Source organism: Coccinella septempunctata, chromosome 6 (genome assembly GCF_907165205.1).
Source record: "Coccinella septempunctata chromosome 6, icCocSept1.1, whole genome shotgun sequence".
NCBI lineage: Eukaryota > Metazoa > Arthropoda > Insecta > Coleoptera > Coccinellidae > Coccinella > Coccinella septempunctata.
In genome coordinates this window covers 26,505,474-26,527,781 of record NC_058194.1, presented here as the reverse complement: position 1 = coordinate 26,527,781, position 22,308 = coordinate 26,505,474, and the positions used below count along the sequence as shown (strand labels likewise).

At 36.2% G+C, this 22,308-nt stretch overlaps 1 protein-coding gene and 1 long non-coding RNA gene across 4 annotated transcripts in view; both read left to right on the top strand.

Moving 5' to 3' along the window:
- Positions 1 to 22,308, top strand: part of LOC123316124 (lysine-specific histone demethylase 1A) — a 309,614-nt gene that overhangs the window by 116,459 nt on the left and 170,847 nt on the right. The gene's annotated exons all lie outside the window — the stretch shown is intronic.
- The window catches only part of LOC123316131, a 219,476-nt gene that overhangs the window by 44,635 nt on the left and 152,533 nt on the right, over positions 1 to 22,308 (top strand). For all 3 annotated transcript variants that reach the window (XR_006538021.1, XR_006538019.1, XR_006538020.1), the window contains exon 2: positions 11,650 to 11,682. This is a non-coding gene — a long non-coding RNA (uncharacterized LOC123316131). The remainder of the gene's footprint in view (positions 1 to 11,649; positions 11,683 to 22,308) is intronic.

Here is a 22,308-nt window from a genome sequence, read left to right as displayed (position 1 = left end):
CTTCGATTTTGCATAAATCTTTGGAACTCTTGCTGTGTCTCCAAGAACTGTCGATATAAAACACAAAGTTCATTCTTCAAATTCACAACATTCTTGAACTTTCTCGTTTTTAAAGCACTAATAGATAATACAGTTTTCTGTCCTGATCGTTCAGTGAAGTCACAATTGAAAAAACTCATCCGGTTTAATCTACACTGATATACAGGGTGTAAATGAATAATTGCTAGAGATAGAAAAAGCTACCCCTAAAATTTTTTTCGCACGAAACCTTTTCTCCTTGTCGATATTAAACCAGAATTTATTTTTGATTGATTCATTTCGAACGAATAAGGTCTCTTGAAATATGTTGCAAAAAACTAAAGGCTTTCGAGACGTAAATAATTTATTTTGCCCATTTCTCTGAAAATATTGACATAACTTAATCCGTGGTGAATGTGGGTAATAATTCATTATGATATAGCAAGTTTAGTTTTCGGTTCTCATTTATTGATGTGTTAATGGTGATTGTTGTCAGTCCCTGTTTAGATACAACCCCCTATGAAGATGGTATCTAATATGCAATTTTCATTTGGTTTCCTTAGGAAACTGACAGAAATGAATTCGAGGAGACATTCTATTATAGCGAGAAGGCAATAAAACAAAATTTGGTAGTGTTTCCTTATCATGGTTCCTATCTTCCTATACCAACTAGGTAAATTTAACTTCGAAGATAATTCCAGCCTATCAGACTCACTCTACTTACCTGTTTATAACTTTTTTCAAAAACCGTTACTTTAAGAGAAATATTACAAGAGACCTAATTCCAGAGAGTATAATAAGAAAAAAAAAACAGTTTCAAGTTAACAAAACCAAAAATTGTTTCGATTGTCTCCCATAGAATTTAATCTCTCTCAGTTTTCTGGTTTCAAAGAAGGTTCTGCAAAAAATAATAGGAAAAACTCACACTTAAGGAATCATTCCTCAATTTTTAGTTTTATTTCCTGATAATCTTTGTGACATTTTCAGCGAATTCAAAATGTATAGGGATTGCCTGTTCAAAGCCGAAATTGACTAGAATCTTCAGCACTCTGTGAATTTCTCACAGTTTTCTGTCTTAACCGCTCGTTAAGGTCTCCAGTGGTCGGTTGCCACGTCCATCTAATGACACAACGCGGGGTTAGGAGCAAACAAAGACCAACAGCGGTCGGTAGTTGCCTATCTGCAGGTAGTTATTGATGTCAAATCAATCGCATCACGCCCGAACGTTTCGGCCGAGTAGATCTTCCAGATCTCATTCCGGTCTCCGGCCGCGATTTGGCCCCGATTATAACCGACTGGTTACCTTCTGGATCCTCTCCGCGGGCGCTCTTAATTCGTAGTATTCCCAGTATGCGAACAAGGTGCACGAAAGCGACCAACCATGTAAAATTTGCATTCTGGCCCGGTGAGGAAAACCTCATAACAAATAACGCCGGCTGGTCTGACACGAAGAATGCCCGCGCGACAGTGGGGAGAAGTGGGATAATCTGGACAGTTTTGTGATTTTGAAATCGTAAGGGAGATACCTACTCGAACATCAGAAAATTTGAAGTTTGCTAATAAATATTTCGAGCCTAGATTCAATTCTTTCGTAAATTAGTCGATTTATGCTTCATTGCTCAATTTCTCCAGTAAATTTAGGGGAAGTTAAACCTTCGATTGGTTCTGGACGCCACAACGACAAGAAATATTTTTATTATCACTATCCCTCCCTCCCGCACTACAAACAGACTTATTTTTCCTTTTAACGGCCGTTTTCAATAAACCTATATATCCATTGTCTGAAGATAAAAAAAGCCATCTGATTTAATTTCTATGATCTATCTGTAGATATATTTAAGAATGGTTACCAATGGTTACCAATCGTAAGTAAGTGAAACGATGGATAGGTTTATTGAAAACGGCTGTAATGAATGTGCAGCTTATCCATACCCCTTTGAATTTTCCCAGATACTCGGTTTCTGAACTATAAACGATGTGTCTTTGAATCGTACGAATATTTCAACAGTAGATTCATGAGGTCAAAAGAATCACTTTTTTCCTTTACCATTTTTTTCAATTCTACCCTGAGAAAAAGATGTAGCCATTTTAAGTTTTCGTAATGAATTGTGACTCTGCACCTCTGTGGATCTTTCAAAAAGATTTGCATTCGGTCAAAGTACTCAATTTTTCGAATAGATATTTTTTATTTTTAAACATCAAACCACTGGAAAACGCGCATTATACGAGAAAATATGATTAATACTTTTATTTCACAAAACGTTCAAATATTTATTAGATAGCTTACAACTTAGTTTCAAGGGTAAGATTCTTTGAATTTTCCGTATTTTCATGTTACGGCATGATCATAATGACAAAACTGGACGACGTGGGTGATATCTTGTGTGTAAAAACGTTTGTGAGAACTAAAAATAACATTTTTTTTATGCTTTTCAACAGCCTGTATCTTTTAAACCTAGCCGATTCGGAAAAAATGGTAAAAAAAGTGTTTCCTTTGACCTGAGGAATCTACTGTTAAAATATTTGAATACTCTATTCACTTTTATTTTAGCACTCGGTTGGCCATGGAAATTTGACACTCTGTATAGTACGAAAATGTGGGGCTATGACGCTTGTCAAAACATTTTTGGGTTTCAAATCAACGCTATGTTGCCCGTTTTACATAAAAGTTTCTGTTATTACGTATTTTATCACAATGTCTAATCTCTTCGGAATATATGTGACGAACATAATTGAAGTTTATACAAACTGATTGAAGGCATACCAAATCCAGTTATTTGCATGGAAAATACAAGAGATCAGTATAATATCATAATATGCACTAGCTTGAGGAGAGTTAATGTTCGTTATCTTCTTTGGCTAAATTTTGAATACGTTACATCAGTTGTAGATTTCAAAAATATTAACTTGAAGATGAAATGCATATGATGCAGTGGTTGGGAATGGGTATCTCCCGAAGGAACTTACAGATAATTACAAGAATGTTAAATTCTTCAACAAAAATCATCTTGCATCGATGTAAGTAAAAGGAATTAAAGGAAGTTTCAAGTCAAGATGAACTTCACCTTTGAACAAAAATTTCACATTGATAAACAATTAACAGGACAACTGGCGCGTATTTGTGGCTGTTCATTTCAATAAATTTATATAATAATAATAATTAGGTATTTATTGGTACCTTAAGACATTTACAATGTATAGGACAAGTCACATGAAAAATAGAATAATCAATTTTCGGGAACTTATTCTACCATGACATTCATCGAAAATCCTGTAGTAAACTTTTCGCATTCACTTCACTCAAACATAAAATTCTCAAATGCCACCACTCTTTTGGATCTCCCAATAGAAAGAAATTCTTTGTCATCCTCTTCATTCACAATCTTTTTGATTGTGGAAATATTCAGCTGAAATATAAGTCGTTCAGATTCAGATGAAACATTACCTACCTATATAATTTCACTTGCATTGAATATGTTCCCTACCGTCTGACGTATTGTGGATTTTAGAATATCAGGGTATAACCATTGTATAAAGACCACATCTTTATACAATGGTATAACTATTTGAGTGAGCGGACCTGAATTCTAAATAGTACTTCCTGAAACCCTGTTTTTTCTCTTTTTCAATCACTTTTCGACATTTTTGTAATATTAATTGATATTAGTTTTGGCATCGGCGTTATGACATTAACGACATTTCATGAGTGCCAACCTTACTCTGTTCTAGTTACAAAAACTTGAGAAAATTATTTCATGGCCAACCGACTGCTAAAATAAATGTGAATGGAGTATACGCATCAGACTCACCCTGAATACTGTCATAAATCCAATTATCCGATCTCTCTATGAATGAGAGAAGTAATGTCATGGGAAAAATGGATTATCCTAATCAGCACTGGCTGAATTTTTAAACGCATTCCAATTCGTACTGAAAACTATCCAAGCCAACTGAAATGACGAAAGAAACCAATTGTTAAGTAACGACCATACAGGGACATAAACATTTATGATTCAGCTTTTCGATTAAGAATTTAATAACGTACCTACTCGTGTGGTTTTTATGTAACTGACTAATGCAGTTATTACACCTACGTAGGTATGTAATGATTGATTTATCTCAAACAATTCCAATTTTGTTTTCCCCAGAGTTATATACGTCTGCGATGTAGGAAGCAATAATTCGCAATTGGTTATTCGAGTTGATAAGCTGAAAATTTTCGATAAGGAGTCTTTTTAAGGTATTCGTCAAGGTAGAATATGTGAAATGAAAACTATCTTTGGTAGTTTAGACTGTGCCCGGTTTATTTCCAGACTTTCGCGTTTTCTTTTGCCTCATTCACTAGACCACGTTTAGTTGCATAATTTACATATTATATAAAATTTTCAAGCTGCATTTCACCAAACGGCGATTGGCTCCGCTTAAACTCAGATTATTATTCAAACAAACAAACTGTTTCTAACATTGACATAGGTTTATGGAATGAAATGAGGAGGGTAAAGAAACACAGAGAAAGACAGAGACATTCCATTTTAACACAAGTTGAGATGCGTAGTCGACATAAATTGAACATTATTAATATTATTATACATAAACTGAGTGCATTACATGAAATGACTTAGAAATTTTTTTTTCGTATATTGATTGATATCGTTAGTTCTTTCCCTGCACGGTAAATCTTCGGGAGCGATTTAACGTATGACTGAGCTAGTTTCATGCCCGTTTTAATATACCATAATATACTACTTTTCATTCTGAATTGAATTGTGTGTCTAACTCATTTTCGGACAAAAATTGACATCAATGGTTTTTTCCCTGTACCCTTCATTTGTTGTCTCGAAACCATAAAAAAGTTTTTAACATTTTTCAGACACTCATCTGCAATGTTGCAATGCATTTTTTATTCGTACAATTACAAGTCTTCATAGTCTGAGAATGATGAGCTTGCTGGTGAATTCTGACTAGCAATCTAGAAGTCTGACTCAAAGTCCAGATTTCCGACTTATACATATAAGAATTCTGACATCTATCAGAATTTCGATTTGGAACTAACTCCTCAGAAACCTACTTGAATTTAAGAATTATGACTTGTATCTTATGTCCCGACTGTAACAGATTTCTGAGAAGGAATTATTTTTGTCTGGCAATTTGAGGCTTTCAAACGATTCTACTCATCTGTACATAAAATTCCTCAAACTGAGGCAGAGATAAATTTGCCTTATGGACAGAAAAACACAAGACGTAATGCCGATGATGGTATTCCATACCTGATACGTAGCCAAGGCTAGGAAACAAGTCAAGGAAATGAATCTCTCTTTTATAACGTGTGAAACACAGATCTGTTTCCATTTGACGGAAAGTTTTATATAGTCTCTACACCTTAATCTGCGATCCTACAGTATGAAATTTCGGACACTTGTCAGTTTTTCATCCACCGTAACTGCTGCTGTTAGAGGGCAGAACTACAGATTTTCATACCTAGAACGTTGAGTCCATATTAATACCTACTCAATTATATAAATGAACTCTTTAATTTTGGCAATAAAAACCGACTCCCAAGCCTGTCGAGTTGCAGAACCGCTGTCAATGCAATTTTGAGAAGAAATTACTTTCGCACTCCTTTTCCAGAAATTTTCTCACGCGGTCGAGCGGTCCCAAACCGTCTCCCGTATATTATAAAACATTCACGATTCGGCGGGATTCGCGTATAGAAATTGCGCAGCACCTCGAAAACTGCCTCTCTGAAATATGATTGCCCATTACGGGCTATCTTAACTGGCCTATTCGGCGCGGCCGTTCCAGCTCGGGGATGTTTTAATATTCGCCCAAAGATGGCTTTTTCGTGTAGTCGGATTCCGAGTGGCCGTTATTAATTGGCTTATATGGCCGCGAACGCGGGGAGTTATGCGCTGTTGAATTGGCCGCGGCGCAATTATAGTGGTATAGGTCGGCGAGAATTTGAGAAACAATCCGCCGAGTATTCCTCGTCGAGTGCCCCGATTCGTTTATGTCAGTTGTGGGAAGCCGGGAAGGTGGTATGTTGGAGGCATATAAGCTGTCGTTCAGGCGGAGCTTGAAGACGTTTTTTTGCTTCGTTTTATTCGAGCCGAAAAAAAAATTTGTTTCAGTGGACGCAGATTAAATTTTCGACCTGTATACAAGGTGGGCAAAATTCTTTGTCTACTGAGGGGATCTCGAGAACTATAAGAGCTAGAGAAACAAAGAATGGTGAAAACCGTATCCTCCTACGATTCTTTGTTTTTGAGTATTCAGCGAGAAATGAGATTTTGACGATTTTGAAACGTTCTCAAAACTTTTTTGTCAGTAGATTCTACCATTCTACTTATAAAAAAAAGTGCCTTAGACTGTTCAAGTTTCAAATCTGTAATTCCAAAGACAAAAAAGTGATGAGAACCTGTCGAAATCTCATTTTTTGCTAATAACTCAAAAACGAAGAATCGTGGGAGGCTATGGTTTTCACCATTCTTTGTTTCTCTGAAAAAGAGCTGGGAAATGTGTCATCCCTTTTCTTCTAGCTCTCATAGTTCTCAAGATCTGAATTAATCCTTATTGTCCTCAAGATTTCCTCAGTAGACAACGAATTTTGCCAACCCTAAACATTAGGAAAAAATGTTAAATATCAAGGGGTACAGAAAACAAACTTTTTTTTAATCTTGCCTTGACTTCGTGGTTAGGTTAGATATCAAGGGGGAGAGAAAATGAAGTTTTTTTAACCTTGGCCTTAAATTCAAGGTTATTCCAGATCAAATGGATTTCTTCAAAAGGAAGAAATGTGGTCCTGAATGATGAGCAAATTGAAAAAAGCAATTAAAAAAATGTGTAAATAGTTTAGGCCTTGTAGAAATACCGGATGAGTCTTTGACTCGTACGAATATTTTAACGGTAGATTCTTGAGGTCAAAAAACATTTTTTCCTTCATCATGTCTTCTCAGTCGGCTTGGTTTAAAAGATACAGGCTGTTGAGAACCTATGAAAATATGTTATTTTTAGTTCTATCTCACGAACGGTTTCATCGAATGAAATGAATTTTGAAATATAGTTTTCCATTTATTTGATGAATCTTTTTCGAACACAAGAAGTCTTCCAGCTTTCTCTCATTATGACCATTACCTACCATAAAAAAACCAAAAATTCAAAGAACCCAACTCTTGAAACTCTATGTTGGACGCTATCTAAGGAATATTTGAACGTTTTGTAAAATAAAAGTATTCTTCATATTTTTTCGTATAATGTATCTGTGAAATTCGGAAAATTGGGTCACAGATTTAGCTAGTTATTCTGAAGGTAATTTTGTTTTTCCTGGGGTAGCACAGCTCATTATGAAAACTCAAAATGTCTACAGTCCCTGGCCAGTTTATTAGACGCACTGAGGATTTTTTTTATATTTACTGGTATTGCCCGAGGAAAAAGCAGAATATTTGAATTTCATTTCCACAGAATGTCAGTTTTATCTACGACTCTCATTAAATTGATCTATTTGGCATTTATTTTTGATGTTGTAGTATTAGTACCTATACTTCATTCAAATTCATTTTAGCAGTCGGTTGGCCATGAAATAATTTTCTCAAGTTTTTGTAACTAGAACGAAGTTAGGTTGGCACTCATGAAATGTCGTTAATGTCATAACGCCGTTGCCACAACTAATATCAATTTTCATTACGGAAATTCGAAAATGCCGAAAGTGATTGAAAAAACAGTCAGGGTTTCAAGAAATGCCTTTTAGAATTCAGGTCCGCTCATTCAAATAGTTATACCCTGATATTCTAAAATCCACAATACGTCAGACGATAGCGTACATATTCAATGTAAGAGAATTTATATAATGTTTCATGTTAATCTAAAAGACTTATATTTCAGCTGAATATTTTCACAATCAGAAAGATTGTGAATGAAGAGTATGACAAAGAATATCCTTCTATTGGGAGACCCAAAAAAGTGGTGGCATTTGGGAATTTTATGTTTGAGTGAATTAATGCGAAAAGTTTACTACAGGATTTTCGATAAATGTCATCGGAGAATAAGTTCTCGAAAATGGATTTTTCTATTTTTCATTTGACTTGTCCTATACAATGTAAATGTCTTAAGGTACTAATAAATACCTAATTATTATAATTACATCAATGTATTAAGATGAATAGCCACAAATACGCGCAAGTTGCCCTGTTACTTGTTTATTCATGTGAAATCTTTGTTCAATGGTGAAGTTGCATCTTAACTTGAAACTTCCTTCAACTCCTTTTACTTATATTGATGCAAGATGATTTTTGTTGAAGAATTTAAATTGTAATTGTAATTATCTGTTAATTCCTTCTAGAGATACCCATTCCCAACCACTGCATCATATGCATTTCATCTTCGGGTTAATATTTTTGAAATCTACAACTGATGTTACGTATTCAAACTTTGGCCAAAGAAGATAACGAACATTAACTCTCCTCAAGCTAGTGCATATTATGATATTATACTGATCTCTTGTATTTTCCATGCAAATAACTGGATTTGGTATGCCTTCAATCAGTTTGTATGAACTTCAATTATGTTCGTCACATATTTTCCGAAGAGATTCGACATTGTGATAAAATACGTAATAACAGAAACTTTTACGTAGAACGGGCCACATAGCGTTGATTTAAAACCCAAAAATGTTTTGACAAGCTTCATAACCCCACATTTTCGTACTATACAGAGTGAAATGTGTCAAATTTGCATGGCCAACCGACTGCTAAAATAAAGTTGAATGAAGTATAAGTATGAATCAGTACTATGTCTTCCAGTGGTCGTCTTGCATTCTGCAGGTTCGGACGTTATTTCGATAATCCACATATGAAATCATCGAATGCAGCAAACCGAACAATTCTGCATAGATATTATGAAGCTCTCATAGCTACACAGGGTGGCTCAGCAAAATATTAGAATTTCATGTTTAATCATCAATAAATCAATATTTTTTATTGAATATGATATATTATATGTGAAAACCATTTACAGATGAAGTATATGTAACATATACATTCAATTTAATGATTCAATATTGAGATTTTGCATCGAATCAATGCGTCTAATAATATGGCCAGGGACTGTATATCTGTTTATCTGTGCCGAATCGGAAGAATTGGTATGGGAAACAAGTATTTCTCTCGACCTCAAGAATCTACTATTAAAATATGCACCTTTGGAGTATTCATAGATTTGAAATTTATCGATAGATATTTTACAAAATATCTATGACTTTACCCATTTACCCAAAGAATAATGGATTTCTCACTCCTCAAAGTAATGCATAAGTGAAGTATCATTATAGCATTGATCCGCAAATATATGCTTCAGTTCCTTTTACTATCGCTCTTTACCTGTCTGCAGTTCTTTTCCACAATAAAGCCCCCCGTAACCGACCAGAAAATTTCTAATAATACATACGAAATACGCGTTCTCTAAACATTCAAACGGAACAAAACCAAACAATAAGCTGCGGCTTTCACGACTCCTGAGAGAAAATTTCACCCGAGCAATAAATAACGACAGTATAACATGACAAAAATGAAGTCCTCACAATATCTTACGACTTCACGAAAATAGTTCGGGCGGACGTTTCGAATCGAAAACAATTCCACGACTGTGTAAATAGAGAAAAGCCCCCGCAGGAGCACGGCCGAACGTTACGCGAAAAGAAAAACGGCCGAACAGGTGAAGTGAAGCCATAGAAAGCGGGCACAAATTGAAAGAGTCTAATCGTTGCGAACAACCATTCATAACGGCCGTTGTCTGAGCTTTTGTTCGGCATTTTCCCTGGGTACTAGCGGTCAGTGCTTCTTCCATCCAGGTCCTGTTCTTCTTCTGACGCATATTTACGACCGATCCTCGAGATACTCTCTCGACAGGGTTGCCAAGGATGGGGATCTCCTCGGCAACGAAGAGAGAATTTTAAATTCGAGAAAATAAGTCATCTAGACAGCAGTATTGGGAGTATAAATCCCAATGAATTTCATTGAAAAACCCTGTTTTTGGCTGTGTTGATTATGTGTAAAAAACAAGGGGCATTTTTTTTTCTTTTTATCAGTGTTTCACTCCGTATATCCCAGAATTACGACGGATTCTATTCATGAGCTACTAATGCACAATGAAAATTCAGGGGATTTAATGATTTTTGTCTAGCAGCTTCCCAGAGTTTCATATGAAACGAAACACGCTCCCAGTTTTAGGGGAATTTTAGATTTTCGATCGAGGAATGCTTCTTGGGAAATTTCCGACCGAACGACTTGGCATCGCAGCCTCATCTCTACCTGTTTCGAATAGATTCGTACGTTAATATCGGGGAGGCGTTGAGACTTCTGCGTTTTTCACGGTCGGACCGCGTTAACAATGGACAAATGACGCTTGAAATCGGCCCTGAAATTTTGATCGATCCTCTTGGAGCGCCACTGGCTCGGATATAAGTGGATAACTTTGTTATAATCCCATAAAGTTAGATATGAATGCCCCTTTGTCAGATTCACTTCTTCCAGTGAATTGAGTACGATTTATGAGCTATCGCTCGATTCTTTATGCGCACACCGAGTGTACTGTGCTGCTCCTTTGTTATTTTTATTTCGTGTTTTAAACAGGAGAAAATAGCTGCTCATAAAAGTTACTTTATGTTACGATGTAATTTTTATCCAATTCCGAATCCCTTTATATCTTCCATGTGTTTGAGAACCCTTTCAGTTCCTCTGATGATGTATGCCAGAAGGACACTGAGGCAATCAAATGGTTTTAATGCCCGGAGTTAAGAAATACCAAATGGTTTATCCAGTTTTAATTTTTCTCAATAATTTTTGGAATAATAATTCAAATCTACGACGTCCAGAAACGAAGAAAAAAACATTATGCAGGCTGAATGTTTTAATTGAAATTTGCTATGGTGATATGTAATATTACCTTCTTGTTTTTTTTTTTAAATCAGGGTTTGTTGCAATCAAAGTAAGTGAAAGTGAATGTATTCTTATTGACTACGTTACAGCGCTAGCATTCTTTCCATTTGGCGTCATTGGAAATATGTATGGATTTTATGATGAAAATCTGACTTATACGGTATTTTATACATTGAATGAACTTATGTGTGTGTGAGTCGAAAAAATACGAAATGAATTTTCCTGAGATAGTACGCTTAGATGTTTCATTCGATTTTCTTTTTCAAATCAGGAGATGATGAACCGAGATGGCGTACACATTGTGAACATTTCTTTCTTCGTGAAGGGAACCCAAGATACGAGGTAATTAAAAAATTTATCTTCCACAATGTCTCCCGAGATCCATGTCGAAAATAAATAAAGCCGTTTTATATTTTGAAACCACCCGTCGAAAAGTTATAAACGACGAAGATTCCTGTTTTAATATCCGGCTGTAAAAGTTCACCCTGTCGCTTTTACCCAGTTTTCGACGTTATAAAACCAAACGAAAAACATGCGGCCAGAAGATGATTTAAAAGCTACGTAAACTGTTTTATCCCGATTTTCGAAGAAACGGACGCCAGTGCCACATGTTAAACGAAAGATATGGACCATAAAAAATATTCATTGCATTTTTTTGCACAAATTAGGCTCTTATTTATTCTTTTTTTTTTTTATTTTGCAGGTGAGTGGCGTGGATGCAGGAGGACTTAATCAAGTAAGGTGATAGGTTGATAATTCTTAAGTAGCCAATCATTTTGACAGCTACATAAGGAGAGCTTTGATGAAAATTTTTCGTTGTTCAGATCGAATCGTCGAATTCGTATGAGTATGATATCAGCGGAATTGATCCAAAAATGTGAGGTGTAATGATTACATTGGCACTTCTCCCAATGTTTCACACGAGAAATGAATTTTTTGCATTTTTCTTCTTTCTCATATTTGATTCTCCGAACCGGCTTCAGGAAATTTATTAACTTTTCCAAATCGTGGAGATTGGCCTCGTACACTTTGATGCGAAAAATCCACATTCCAGTTTCCTGCTCGTATATATTCCCAGAGAACCCACTCAAATCTAACCGCATTACTAAACAATTTTCAACGAATTACTTAAACTCTGACTTAAATTATGCACCATAATTCCTTCCAGGTAACTCATTGTCGTTCTGAATTATCGCCGATTAAAATTTCCGTGTGACAGTGGACGATCTAACGGGGTCTAATAAAATGACGATATTATTTGACACGGTCAGGGTCTGTCGGAGATCCCGGTTCGCTAATCGACCATGGAGAGTTTGATTCTGTTTTTCGCCAACCGAAACTAAGACAAATCATTTGCTAGATAAGATGTTCGTTGGCAGAGTGGTTAGGAGAATTTTCTAATTACCACGAGTTTCACGGAAATCTTGATGATCGGAAATCCGTAGTCGGGTTATTGCTACTTATTTCTTATTTTTTCCCCAATTTATGGTTCTAACGGTTCGGACTCGAACAGTTTCCGTAATTGAAGAAGTTTAAAAGAATCCTTGAAGCTTCCTTATTAGTTGGACAATTTAATTTCTGGTGTACGTACAGCTCTATAGGTTAGATTGTTGGAACGAACATAAAAAATAATTTTCTCAAACTATATTATAACGGTTTTTTCAACTCAGATTGGGCCTAGAAACCCAATTGTGGAGTAAATTTTGTTAAAAAAAGGAATAGGTAGAGTCATTCGGGGCAACTGTGCGCACTTTTGCCTTTCAAGCCATACCCAGTTTCAAATGTTGAAGCTAGGAAAATTAAAACATATTCATAAGATAGAGAATTTTCTGATCTATGAGAAAACATCAAAAAGCAAACAAACAAAAACGTTTTTTTTCCGCAAAAAAAAATTTAATAGTGAAAGTCGGAGTGCGTTCACATGCCCCGCGGGTAAGTGTGCGCACCCTCACGAGGTAAGTGAACGCAGTGCTTAGTGAAGCACACAATCGAAACAAATTACAAAATAATGTCATCAAAATGTTACAATATTAGAGAAATGCTGTTTATTGTCAATACAGAAGCGCCTTTTTACAAGCAGTGCATTATTGTTCGTGCCACAATTCCTGGTGAATACAACACTTGATACATTCCCCTGTTGGTGGCTCTTCATATTTTTCTGAACAAATAGGACAATATTGATCGAGTCTTAATCAAGAAAATCAACAATGTCATAATTTATTCCCACTGAACTAATGCCCTTATAATGAATCTATGCGCAAACTTACCCGCGCACACTTTCCCCAGTGAGCCAAACTTTGAATTGACGTTCTTATAGAGTTGAGCAGCTAAGAGAACCTAAAATTTTTTATTATATATTTAGATTAATATGCCCATGATCGAATAAAATATTGTTTAACACTGTCGGACTCGGAACTTGGACCTGGCAGAATTTGCAGAGATGCTGAGAATTAACAAGAAAACTAGTGAATTTGATTGATTGCAAATAAAAAGTTAACGAAACGTCGCACGGCGCACTCCTATAAAAAACTAATTTGGGGATTCTGCGCTCTTGCTTCACCCAAATGAACCCCTTTTTCATACATTGCATAGTCGAGATATACGCACTGCGCACACTTACCCACTGCGCTCAATTACCCCGAATGACTCTACGTATGTTCTATAGGTTAGATTGTTGGGACGAACGTAAAAAAAAGTAATTTTCTCAAACTATATTATAACGATTTTCAACTCAGATTGCGCCTAGAAACCCAATTGTGGAGTAAATTTTGTTAAAGAAAGGAATCGGTATAATAATTGAAATTTCAATATGGAAGTTCATTTGTTCACATCGTCAGACACCTAATTCTAAAAAAAATATGAAAGGAATTCTAGAAGGACGCAACAGCACAGGGTGAGCAAAATCCGTTGTCTACTGAGGGGATCTCAAGAACTATAGCAGCTAGAAGAAAACGGATGACACATTTTCTAGCTTTTTTTTCCTGACTAATACAAATCTGAAAAAAAAATCAGCCTATCATTTTTAGATTTCGAGTTATAAACAAAAATTGAGATCTTATCGATTCCGAAAAGTTCTCATAAATTTTTGGTCTTTGAAGTTAGAGATCTGAAACTCAAACCTTCTTAGGCACTTTCATACGTAGAATCTACTGACAAACGACTTTTTTCCAATTCAAAAATAACAAATTCAATGAAAGTTTGCATTTAAAAAAATTATTTAATGAAGTTTATCTAATATTTTGAGCTCATCAGTGGATTCTACGTAAAAAAGTGCCTGTAGAAGGTTCAAGTTTCAAATTTGTAACTCCAAAGACAAAAAAGTTATGAGAACTTTTCGAAATCGTCAAACTCAAAAACCAAATATCGTAGGAGGCTGCGGCTTTCACCATACTTTGTTTCTCCAAAAATGTGTCATCCGTTTTCTTCAAGCTGCTATAGTTCTCGAGATCGTCTCAGTAGACAACGAATTTTGTCCACCCTGTACATGATATGAAAAAATATCTGATATTATGATAGTTCACCAATGTTTGGGTAATAATCTTGTCAAAATGCTCAAATCATGGGAGAAATTCTCCGGAAATGAACATGTGATTTATGGCCTTTTTTATTTCGAGCATAGACAATTCAGAAAAATGTTGAAATTCTCCCCTCTGCATGAATACTACTTGGACAATACTGGAAAGGTTTTTTCTACCAAATTTTAAGTCTTTTTTTTCACGAAAGCAGTGCAAGGACTAAATGCTACCGTAATTCTTCGAAAATCTCAATGATAATGATCGCAAAACTTTAAAATAAGAAGCTTAAAATTCAAGAGTAGATAGTATAACTTCCACCTGATATGCTATTGTGATCACTTTTGTGAAAATCACATAATCTGTTTTAAGTTCGGAAATATTGGATAAGAATTAAGTCTCACGATGATAATAGGACCTTTAGGAATTGAATGTTTTCGAATACCTCATAAATGTTGCAATAGTGGAATTTCAATGAATTTTAATGTGATGAATGAATGAAAAAAACAACTTTTTATTCGATTAGAAGATTCTAAAGTGGACAATTATGGACAAGTCAAATATCCCACATATTATTTAAATCTCTACAATTCTTTTTACCAATATTATGGTTGATCGAGCAATATCGAACATTTCATTAGCTATTTGCCAACAATCATTAATCTCCTCCATCTTGGGTTGGAGTTGCATTACCTAATCGCAGCATAGTCATCTTCAGTTCGGGTGGATTAGGTTTTTACACTTTTTATTCAGGAGTAAATTCCTTTCTTTTTCGTCCCATGAATAATGAAGGGAAAAGTTCTGAATCTGAACAACCGACCAACAATACGTCTATGAATTATAACTATTAAGAATTAAATTGCTCGTCTGGATTTCTTCGTGATGCTCGGCGATGGTGGTAACAATTACGAGATGACAAAACATTTTCTTGATATCATCTCATTTCCGCTCGATATTACTTTTTCTATTCTTCCTCCCCGAATGACGATTGTCGAAATTAATCTGAATAGAAGAATAGACCAGCGAGAATACGCAATCAGATGTTTCGTCGTCATCGATGAAATAAATCGTCTGCCGACTCATCGTTACTTTCCGGCGTTTGGTGAAATGAAAAGAACGCAATTAAAACGCGCCGACTGTTAAACGGAAGTCGAACATATCGCATCTCCTCTCTCATTCCAATCCGATACCGATCGTACCGTAGGTATTTCACGAAAATAATTAATATAATGCCTTTCGTTCGACCAGAACCGAACAACAACAGAAAAAGCCGCTAATTCCTGGCCGAAAGGAGCTCAATCAATCGAACAAAACGACCGGCGGTTGGATGGTACCTACGATTCATTTTTTTTTTTTTAATTCCGTAATTTCCGATTTGTCTCAGACGCGTCGCAGATGGCTGGATAGAGAGAGCGTTCGGTATCGAGGAGTCGAAAACGATCTTTGGTTCTATTGTGCTGTTCGATTTTTTCCCTGCCACCGAATTTACGGTTAAACGTTAGATTGGAATAAGTGAAACAGAACGGTCGGAGGGAGTAGGACTATGCAGGAAATGATGGGAAGACTGAGGAGCAGATCGAAATTTTGTCGCCACGGTTGTTTTTTTCTGTGAAAATCTCGTTCTGAAGACAGGAAGCTTTTTTATCATGTTATTTTTAGGATTTTCGTGATCCGATTCAATTTTATGTTTGTTCGAAAGAAAGGCCATTTGAATGCATTTCTTAGATCTGTTGTAGACATAATTTGTTGCTTTCTGAATCAACTTCAGCTCATTTCTGATTTCATCATACACAGTTTCTTCGTTATAACCTTCGAAAACTTCTTGAAAAAATCGCTATGACCGAACGGTTCGACTTAAGACTGTGAAACTTTCCAAGCATTTTCTCGAAGAGTTTATCCAACAAGAAAAAAATCAAAGGTTCACTGCGATTACTGGTTTTTGCGTAGCGAAGTCTCAAACTTGGTGTTCTCGAAATACCAACAAAAGGTCTAGATTCAGTTCATGAAGAGTTGCTTATTCAGAAAAAGTATATTTTTTGGCTCTAGGATGATTTTTCTGGGAATATTCATCTCGAAAGATGACCCTCGAAAAATCTCGAAAAGTTGCTGTCGACCATAAAAAATCGCTCTGACCAAATAGTTCCAACTAGGACTGCGAAATTTTTAGAACCTATTCTTGAATAGTTTTTTCAACTAGAAAAAAATCAAGGGTTCTCTGAGGGTACTGGTTCTTGCGTAGAAAAATCTCAAACTGGGTCTTATCGAAATATCAAAAAAAGGTCATATAGTTCATTTTAATTCCAGTGGAAAATTCGGACCAAATTAGTTCATTTCCTTCAATCAACGAATCATTTCCAAATTGAAACAAGGTCCCTAGACTATTTCTAGTTTATTCTTGCATCTTCAGAGGGCCTCCCTCAAAACTTCCACCTGAAGATGCTATTAAGATAGCGAAACACGTGTAGTGGGTAAAGAGAAAGTTATTTTCAAACTGCTGGAGCAAAAGCTTTAAATCTACCACGAATATTTTGAAAATTTCAATTCGGAATTCCTCCACGATTGAAATCGTTTTTTTTTCTGGACTAACCCAGTTTGCGTGTGTTAACGACTTTTGTGCATGTCCTCAAACTCGGTGATAATCACGGATATCAGTGCCGTCGATTCATGAATTTAATTTTGGGGTTTTACACTCGGAGTAGACACATGTCGTCTTGTTGGGTTTCTTCCATTCCTAATGAATTCGGGCACGGTATCTAGACACACGCATGTCCAATCATCAGGTAGCTACTAATAAGAAAATTTGTATATTTCGATGAATTGCCTAAATTGGTATTTCGAACATTCAGCCTTGAAATTTTGTGCTGAATTGTTGACAACATATTCAAAATCTATTGGAATATTGTTCTGTACTTTCCCTAATACTGAATAACTAAAGCAATTCGAATAGATAGAGCATATGTGATATTGCGAGATTGCAATTTTTTATGAATCCTATGCATTCCCTTCCTTATCCACCAAATAGTCGTTTGGTTATGAGAACTCTTTCAAATCTTGTGATTTTATGTAACATCGTGAGTGATAAGTGGTTATTGACGTTGATTTTGATGCCATGATAATCGAGCCATCAAAATACCCGAACAACCTCTCAATCTTCCAGAGAAAGTGACGATGATATCCCAAAAACTACCTTTACTCGCCAGTCTAACACGTGAAGATTCAAAGACGCGATTGTGTCAATCAAAAATCTCGGCTTTTTCCCGATTTCCCATCTCCGGACCTTAATTGGGCTCATTGAAAATTCACAACACACTCGCACAATCAACAACAATGCATTTAATTGAACCATAGCGCAAGAACTGGTGAGAAGATAAGAGCAAAGCCATTACCTTATTAACGCGGCTGTCAATTTATTCATTAGCCTTTTTCTGAAACCAACCGGTTGCTTAATATTCTAATAGAACCAATAAATATTGCCCAATCGGTCCTTAACTGATCGACGCTTAGCCGACAGTGGTATTTTGATGTTAATTGACAAGTATGAAAGGTCACGCTGCGAAACAAAAGTACAGGCTCCTCGGGCAACAACGCAACTTGTTTACAGAGGGGGACGTGGGGGTAACGAATTCTGTACGATGTGCCGCACAGTTTTGATTAATACCATCAAATTCAATTAGAGGCTGAATTAGGCAGAACGAGAACTGGCACAAGTAATGAAAGTGTTGTCTAGAAATGAGCCACGTATGGGCTATGATGATGAAAGTGATAATACGTTGAGATTGATTGTTGACGCAAGGTGGCAATCAGCGCCTATGGCTCTGATGGTGATTTGAATTACTCAACAATGGCGAAATAATTGGCGGTTTGGAGACCTATTTTTTTTCTCGACCTTTCCCTATTACGAGGTGATATTTCTGTATATATCTGCTAATAGTTAGGTACTCGAAAATATTCTATGTCGTTTTCTTGACTCTTGAGTTTTTCGTCAAATTTACACACTCTTGGGCCAAATTCTAGTGACTACAGGGTGTTTACTCGAGTTCCTGTCCGAAAACATTTCCAGAAGAAACAAAACTGTCAAATATAAAAGTGATAATTGAAAGGCAAGAGATATTTGGTTCAAACTTTCGATATGTTATAAAAGTATCATCATTTTCGACAAAAAACAATGTTATCCGCCTTTTTTTTTAGGGCTCACCACCGATTGTACTGAAACACACAGAGTTGCAAATTATCAGCTAACGACCTCATTTTATGAACCTTTTTTTCGAAAAACATTAGTTTGATGGTTTAAATCTAACCGTTCTCATCATTCTTGACTATACAGTTCGCTAATATTCAAAACACCTTTTCAATTTATTCGTAAAATTCAGTGGATATCTTGGCAAAACAAATTCGACAACAGACAAAGGAAGAAAAATACTTTGTAACCTAGTTACGAACCGCTAGACAAAAATAGTTCGCGGACGAAAAGTGTATGCGGACGAAAAGTACTTGTCTTCAAAAACAGTCGACTTTTCGTTCGGAAATTAGTATGTAACATGTCAATTTCGTTTAATTGGAAGAAAAATGTCATTTTCTGTTGAGGTTAACGAAACATATTGCTATATCGTGCTAAAACTCTCATCACGAAACGTTCGTTCAAAGTATTACAGAAAGCAATTATTTCAAGAAGATTTGGCTTTTAAAGAGCGGTCACTTTGATCTTCACCACCAACCCTTTTAAACCGTTAATGTATATTCTTAACCTTTTTCTAGTACCCAATTTCCAGCGAAAGGGTGTCGGATGATCTTTTCGACGAAACAGTGTATTTGAAAATTACCACATCCTATTATTTGACAATCCTATTAACATAATCGTCCATCTAGACTCTACAGGGTAGCATTAAATATAAGGTAAGGGTGAGGTAGGATCTTTTTCTTTCGCTAATAGAGGGGTGGAGTAGCTCATTCGATGCTTTTAGCTAATATTTTAAATCTTTCGGTGCGTTCACAACGTGCAAATTGCTACGTAGGAAATCGGTATTTTAAATAACCTTGTAAAAAGAGCCAATTTCGAGGGTGGATGGCGCAATCTATTACATCCGAGATGACAAAAGAGGGAGGGTATTTTGAGTTTATCTTCTCGTTCTCATCAGAACTCTTTCTCTTAAAAACTACCTGGGTATAGGTAATTTCAAGTTTTTAAGGAGTTTCTTTCTCATTTGTCGTTTCTCATAGTTCGATGTGGGGTTCTTTGCAATAATAATGTAGGTATACCGTTACAGATAATTATGGGAAATTTTCTTATGGTTCACCTTAACTTTCTCTGAGCATCAAGATGAAATTCATCACCTTGGACATTGGCAATTTGAACATGAGACATTTTTGTTGTATAGTCTTTCGTGGGGTATGGATTGAGTTGTTCTCCACCAAGAACGGGGAACCGAATGGTCAGATTGGGTAACGTGATATTTTTGTTTGCCTAATGCGTCTATCATCATTTCAATTCACGAGGAATGAACTTTAAGTGAAAATTAATTGCCCTCGCCTCCTTTCCAAGGTATGCGTTCATTGAAGCAACAAAGAATGATGATTCCAACGAAGAATAGAGATAACTACGATATGTTATGACAGGTAACCTTTCTATCCTGATGACCTGTCATTAACATTCAACCATCTGATCGAGAATATACCAACTTGGTTTGTCGCTTCTTTTTTCTCAGAAACTTTTAGCTGGTATCTATCAGTAATGGTATTATATGGAATCCAGTTCTGCTTGCGGTTTTCTAATTCATATAACGTTGATTTGACATCATATTCTGCTTCTGACGAATCATTTTCTCGAAAAACTCGAATCAGATTACAGACATATGGATGCTTCAGATGACATTTTTCTTTATTGCTACAAATTCCCACAGAAAAGTGGCAAAATCTTGAGATCACCAGACATTTGACTCCTATTTATACTAGCCAAATTCTAGAAAGCTAAACACAATCTCACTTCTAATAATTTTCCTACATCTGTATTATAAAACTGCCCATGTTAAAACATTCAAGGCTTAGCTTGAATTTTAAGCTGATTTCCCACTAAGAAATATTTGGCTTGTTATTTGAAAGCTTCACTTGATGGATATCTACGGAAGTCCAGGTCAAACCTGTGAATCACTAAAAATTATTATCAGATCATCAATGCATTATTATCAATGTGAATTGAATATTTGATGCATCCACTTGCAGTAGGAGAAGTATAGTTTTCAATTCGCTCAGACTAGTTTGATCTGTATTATTCACTGACTTATAATATTATGCAGCTTTAATCCAAACGGAACTTCTATTTTAGCGTTACTAATTTGTGGTTGGTTGTCAACTCATGTACGTTGAAAGCCTTTAAAATAGATCTCTGACATCTGCCCTCCCAGGTTTTAGTAACAGTATGATTAAATACAGGCCTCCTGATCACGAAGACGTCATAGAAAATCGAGGCAGAAGGCGAACAGTCACGTACATACTTCATTCCAAATATGTAAAAACCTTTTCTTCTCTTTCCTTTTCATTTTTTTTCATATTTCACAGGATCCGTAAGAATCTGAATTCATTGTTTGGCGTAGTTCTTTATTCCTCGGTTCATCGGCATGGATAATGGTTTTCTGTCCACTGTCTACTTGAGGATTTCCTTCTAGACCTTTGCCGAGAATGTGACGAATTTTAAGGAGAATATTCGGGATGTTTTGGAGATTCTTGATAATTCCACATTTAATGTGATTATTTATATGGACAAGGAAACAGAAGTTCCATTCCGTTAGATGTTTTACCAACAAATGCACAAGTTGAAAAAATTCTTAGAAACTTGAAATTGGACATCAATGTAAGCATAGAAACAAATTGACCTCAGTTGACTAGAGGTAAATGATCTTGTGAATGATTTGCAAAGTCGAGAGGATCATTACAAGCTCGTTGTTATCCATTTTGACTCTGAGACAAACCTTTACCTATACAAGCCACAAACAGTTGCTAATTTCGACGGCTTCGTTTTATTGATGACCAAAATACCTCGGAGGGTGAAGTAACTTTATAGTCTCAAGCTATGTTTGAACAACGGTCGAGAACCTGTCCGAAAGAACACAGCCAAAGTCCTTGGAATTAACGCCGTTGTTTAAATATTAACCTACACGACAATTAGCTACCTGACTTCTTCGTTCACCGCATTCTTCATCGCCGTCCAAACTCGTAATGCATCATAAAAGTTGACAAACCCGAAAACCGATAGACGCCCTGCCGGCTTGCTGGGTGGTTCTCGGAAATGCTAAGTCCACAAACCGTAGAAAATGACGACAACAAACAGCCACCACACGAAAATGCGGGGCTTAACAAATACGTGAATAATGGCATTACAAACTGTCTTTTTCGGGTGTCCAATAAAACGGGGTGGCCCAGCTTTTTCGGCCCTTTTTATGGGGTTAGCGGGGTGGGTTTCCCGGTCCCATAGAACACGTACGTCGTCGCCAGGGTCTGCGTTTCGAACATCTGTTGAAGATGGATTTTGTTTTGACATTCGCCATGGTTCGGGATGAAATATATTATAGCGTGATTGAGGTGCGTTTAATCCGTGTTTTTCATGGGGGTACTTAAGGTATTATGTGGGATTCCAAGGGTCTTGGGGTAGGTCGAGAGGGGTTATCTCGTTGGGATGGATCCCCTGATTTTCTATAATTCGATTTATTGTTCCTGATCCTCTTTTCGTTGTTGTGGCTGTTCGTCAGATAAAAGATGATTAAGGATGTTGGTTGACAAATTTTTTTCGGATCCACCAAATGCAGAACGTGTATGCGGCTTCGCCCACTGACTTGGAAGAATGACGGGGAAATATTTAT